This window comes from Blennius ocellaris (genome assembly GCF_963422515.1).
Source record: "Blennius ocellaris genome assembly, chromosome: 7".
Lineage (NCBI taxonomy): Eukaryota > Metazoa > Chordata > Actinopteri > Blenniiformes > Blenniidae > Blennius > Blennius ocellaris.
The window spans coordinates 25,290,669-25,296,668 of NC_137656.1; positions in this window are offsets into that span (position 1 = coordinate 25,290,669).

Consider the following 6,000-nt stretch of genomic DNA (forward strand, 5'->3'; position numbering starts at 1 on the left):
TTCCATCCATTCATCTTCGGAACTAGTTTATTGAACTGAAGGTCACGTTGGAGCAGGTTTCACCCTGGATAAGTAACTAGTCCACAAAAGGATTACTTTACAAGCACGCGTGGTAGTTTTAAACTGTTGTGTTGTGACGACGGTACAAACCACTCCACCACTTTGGTGCGCGACACTTTATCCTGTCAGCATTTCTTTCTCCTGGAGCAGAAGTGTGGGGTGAGTCTACGGGAATAAATCTGGTGGGTCAGGGAGGAGGAATGACAACAGATAGCTGAAGGGTGAAACCATTAACTGTTTAATAACACACGATTTCATTGCAAGCGTAACAGATACAAATTGAAATAATGGATTTACCAGAAACTATAAGAGTTGTGCTTTTCCTTGCCTTTGGATTCCAACAGCTATTAACAATATTATCTTATAATGTGAAAGCCATTAAATCCAGTATGTGCAGTGTGGGAGGAGGAGAAGCTCGGACAGGAACTGACTCATCCTGGGTCTTGGAGGTTTTCCTGACTGACTGATGTAAAGACAATAAATGTAAAGATAAGATAACGTGATCAAGATGTGTGCTCTTTTCCTAAATATAAAATATCAGCTGTGCAGACACAGTGTTTCTGCTCTCAGACCACCTGAACGCTTTCAAATAGCTCATTAGGCCCCGGCTTACTCTTTTCAGCCCCAATGTTTGCTGAAACCAAATTCAATGCGCGGTGCGGCTCTGTGAATGTGTTGACTTATCTGATGGGAGATTTGCTTCAGCGGTCGTGAATCTGTGGTATACGGCGCACCTGAGCAGCTATTTAATCCCTCGTTGTTATTCTAGCGGGTTTTAGCTCGACACACAGGCCCTGCAGCCTGACCTGGGATGTATTTGTCAAACAAGGTTAAGCACAGCGGGCAGAGGGGCGTGGGTTTAGTCGAGGTACTGATGAGCTCTTAGTCTCTTTATCGTCTGATTTTTATTGCCGATTAAAAACATGAGAAAAATCAAATACACAATGACTGCTATTGAGTTTTATTATTTTCTTTGAATTGTCAATAAACATTTTTCATGCTAAATGCAGATGTCTTTCCACAAAAATGACATTTGCCCAGAAGGTGAAGGGGCGTTGTGGTGGAAGCCCCAACGAAAATAGAAAAGTGTTGTTTTTTTCCCCAGTTTACTGTCTCTAATAATATCTGGGTGAGTCAATGAGCAGCATGGGAGCTCGTGTGTTACAACATGAGGCAGGGGGGGCCGGGGGGGGCCGGGGGGGGCCGGGGCCCCCAGCTTCAAACACTCGGCCTTCTGCTCTGTAACGACTTTGTCTCCTGGGACGATTCCGAGTTAAGAAGCTCATCACACTGTACAGGAAAGGCCTGAGAAATCAAAGGGAGCACAGCAGCATAACGCTGAGGATCATTAGTGAGCAGGGGAAAGACGAGGTCATTTGTGAGACAAGCTGCTTTGCTGTGTGACGCTACTGTCACGGAAAAAAAAACCCCTCTAGTTGCACGTTCCATGTGGGGTTTTTTTGTTGTTTTTTTGCCCTTCTATAGTTTACTGCTTTCATAAAAGTATTTTGATTGAAGTACGTTTCTTCCCTGAATTTCTTGAAAACTTAATAACTACTTGAAAAACATTTTTTTTTTCCCCTAATTGTTTTTCTGTGTGTATGACTTGTTTTTCCTGGTTCCCCGCGGAGCTCCCGCCTCTATACCTTTTGTCTGTGACCCCTCCGGTGACATGGTGCATTCATAATAGCTTCCTAACTCTCCTGTTGGCTTTGAACAAACACTGGAGGTGGCGTGGGGCCGGCTTCCGTCCATTCTCTGATAAATCAAATGCGGAGTCCATTGGTGCAGATGTCTGCGCTGAATGGAGCGGGCGGCAACCCACCGGCCTCAGAAGTGCGTGGTGGGGTGGCGGTGCTCCTCGTAAATCACTTCATAATGGATCATTTAGGAAGTCAATAAATGGACGGGGGGACTGTCGGCACAATGGGCCTTGTGCTTCAGTTATCACCTGACGTGTGTCTTCCTTGGCCTTTGGGGTCAAAGGTCAGCCGGGCTTTAGGATGGGACATCATCCGGTAAGTAAGTGTGTGTGTGCTTGCATGTGTGTGTGTGTGTGTGTGTGTGTCTTCGTTCCCCGATCCGTCAGTTTTTTGTTATTCCTCACGAAGGTGTCACACTGGGCTTGATTATTTCGAAAGCCCAAACGGTGGGAGAAAAAAAAAAAAAGAACAGTTTAATGAAAATAAATCCCTCTCTCCACAAGCCAAGACCAATGTTTCACCTCATGATGGCGTCGATTGTATTTATTATTTCTTATGTGAATTAATACAAATGTATCTCTGGCTGTGGTGGTGAGAGGTTTGAATGTTCCACGTGAAATATCCGTCAGCAGCCTCAAGAACAGCGTAAACTCTGAGTTGTTTAGTGTCGGTTGTGAGGCCAGTTTTTTTTGTTTTTGGTGGGGGGGGGGGGGGGTTATGCCAAACATGTGCTCTTTCCTAGCAGGAGACCACAGGTTGGTTTACCTGCTTTGTTATTAATAACTGTCCCCAGACACTGCAGGGGGGCTGATCTCAGCACATCAGCACGTCTGTCACTACAGATGTTCCAGATGCAGCCGAGCGTCAAACGATGCACTGTCACCCTCTTCATATTTCAGTGGCGAGTCCTTGGCACAGGAGTTTCAGATGATGGAGATATGTATGTCAACCACAGTAGGAAGATGTTTTAACATATCGCACTTTGTTATGATGAAGGTAATTATGTGCATATACGGGAATCATATGCACTTAAATTCACTCATTTTCCAACAGGGAAACCATGCTGGTAGTTTTTACTATTGGAGATTGAAGTGCAATTCATATCAGTTCCTCCAGTAGGCGCAATTTCCCCAGTTTTCCAGTGCTGTAGAGCTTCGTCGTCACCTCTCAGAGGCATAAATACTATGGACATCCTGTTGTGCAGAGTTCATACATGGCGAACAGAATGGAAATTGTCACGTGCACTACACTTCAAAGTATATCTGATATACTTCTACTTGGCAAACATGGTGACTTTTTTTTTTTTAACCCTAAATTTATTTGACAACCCCATCACGTGTCACTTCATACAGGCTATTAGGATATATAGTATGCCGAACAACCTTACTTATGTGACTCAAAGAGAGAAGTGAAGAGCAAAAAGTTGTTAAATTAAGGACTCAGTTGAGAAATACAAGGAACCCTCAACAGTATGTCCTTTCTTCCTTTAAAATGAACCAGTACAACGTAATGACAGTTACAAAACACATCACTTTTCTGTAAATGGTAGATTTTATTGCTGTGACTCTCGTGCCTCGTGGAGTAAACAATATGACAGTGGTAGCTTTTACAATAGATTATTATTTTTTTTAAATATAAGTGGCAATAAAAAAAACCTTTTGTTTCATTTTGCAATAGATTATTGAGCCTATATAAACTGTATTAATTGGAGTTTATTAACTTATTAACACTTAAAATGTTACAAAAGTTAAACAATAACTTCCCTTATTGCTGGAAAAATATGAATCATTCTCGTGAATTGTATTAATATTATTTCCCTTTGACATTAAAAAAGCATTTCTTACAATGGGTTAGGGTTAGAAAAGGATGAATTATATTTTGGATTTTATAATTAATATTATTATTATTATTGAAGAATTTACGTGAAGCATTTTGCTGATGGATCTCCACCTATCTATTGAATTAAAAAAAAAAAAAGATACTCCTTTAAAGCACTTTTTATGTATTTTGGGTGTGTTGGTGATTAGTTCTTCTAATGAGGCGGATCGAGCATTTTGATTGGCTGATGATGGAGATACAGGAAGTGTCTTTGTTATGGTCACTGACGCTTGCACGCGCATTTTTTTCCCCACTTTTTTTGGTGTTTTCGCCTCGTTGGGATTTGACGTGCAACCTTTAATTCTTCCTAATACAACCTTTTGACCTTCCCTCTGCTACAACAGTTCCTCCTCAACAACCCCAAAGCACGAGTCCACGACCACGGCACCGCGCGGAGGAGCGCGGCCTCGTCGATGGACCTTCCTGCTTCCTTCCAGCACCCGCAGACCGGAGGCGGGTCACACCGGGCGGCTTCACACCCGCAGACCGCCGCTTCCCGACCAGACACCCGGAACAATAAACAGGCTGCGATGTGCTGTTTGTCATGTCAGGTAATAATAGGTTGTTTTTTTTTGTTTTAAATAAATAAATCTAACTTTTCCCCCCTTTTTATTTGTGATTTCAACTCGTTTATAACATTCCAAATTGTTGCACCGTGAACTTGACAACATTTAAATAAACTATAATTAATTTATCATCTGTTGTCTGTAAACTTTTCTCCATTTTTCTCCTCTAACTTTTCGAGTTTATTCTTCAAAATTAAGAAAATCCTGTTGCTAACCTTGTGTAGTTTTGCTAAAACTGCAAGTTATCTTGCATTGATGAAGCTATTGTATTACTAAAAGGCTATTCCACATCTATCCACATTAAATAAAACTTTTTTTAATGACATGAATGGGACTTTTTTTTTTTTTATCCTAGTTGATAATATTTTGAATCACCATTTTGTTCATTTATCACCCGTGATTGCAAGAAAGTAGTCCCTGCAAGTTTGTTTGGTGTGTCACCAATTAATATGGCTGTAATTACAAAGAAAAAAAAACTTTCCACCATTGCTTATGCTCATGTGGAATTTTTGGCTTTTTTTCTCTGCTGTGTTGTATTTTTCAGAATGGAAATAAAATAGATTTAAACTGAATACTTCTTCAAAGTTACAAGGAGCCACAACAGAGGGGCGAACAGGCCTCATGTGGCTCCAGAGCTGAGGAATCCAGACCTCCACTATATTCCTATTCAGTTCAATATTGGGCCTTAAGGTTTCTCATAATGAAGACTACTGTAACCACAATGCCAAAGCTTCAGCCACCGGCCAAACAAACAAATTATACAACCAATTGGTTGCGGTTTAAATGAGTGGAAACATTATTTAACCTTTGACACCTTTACAAGCCATTAAACAGTCAGAGGTCAGGCGCCTCGGGCATCCTCTTCCCCTGCTCACTGCCCAGCTCAGGCAAGTTAAACAAAAATACATTATTAAAATGAGTCATTAGGTTACATTTCCCTTTGTATGGTGACAGGCAGAATTCCCAAAACAGGCTTTTTCTCCCCCTCGACTCTCACCAACGAGATTAACCTTGACAACAAAGCATTCCTCATAGGACTTCAAATAGGAGATGGAAATGGCTGGTGGGGGGGCAGAGTCTCAAAATATCACACAACTGTCCATTAAATATGAGCAATGGTGTCCTTGTGAAGGGAAATCCACAGTCTGCCTTTTTTTTTCTCCCCACTTTGTGCGTTATTCAATAGTTTGGTCTTGAAAACACAAAAGTATTAAATGATCAAGAAAAGTAGTGTCCAAAACACATAAATGTTTAATAAATGCATCATATTTATGCTTATTAATTTAAAATTGTCATTGTCACACAACAGGCTTAGAAATGTATGTATTTTCTTCCCATACTGCAGTGACAATGTTGGTTTTCATCGACACTAAATTAACTTTCTCTTTCTAATTTGAGATCAGACTTTCTATCGTTTTCCCATGAGCAGGAAGTGTGTGTGTTGATGTGTGTTCTTTTTGTATGAAACCAGGTGTGGATTTCAACATTTGAACTCTGGTGCCGTCTGATGTTTGGACAGCTTCTAAGTCCTGCCTGCCAGTAACTGCAGCGGCGGCGGCGGCGGCGGCGACGGACACCTCAGCCCGGCTCCAACAGGGCAAATCCGGTTGGAGAGGCTCAAACAATGCTATCAGTGAGCTAAGATTTTTTTTTTTTTTTTTAACCCTCTCCTTCTCCGGCGCAGTTGCAGAGAGGACTTTGAATGGAAGATTGGCACAAAGACCTTTTTCTTATGAATTACAAGAATTTAATGTTTATTTTACAGATACAGAACAGTCATTCTGCTTCATTTA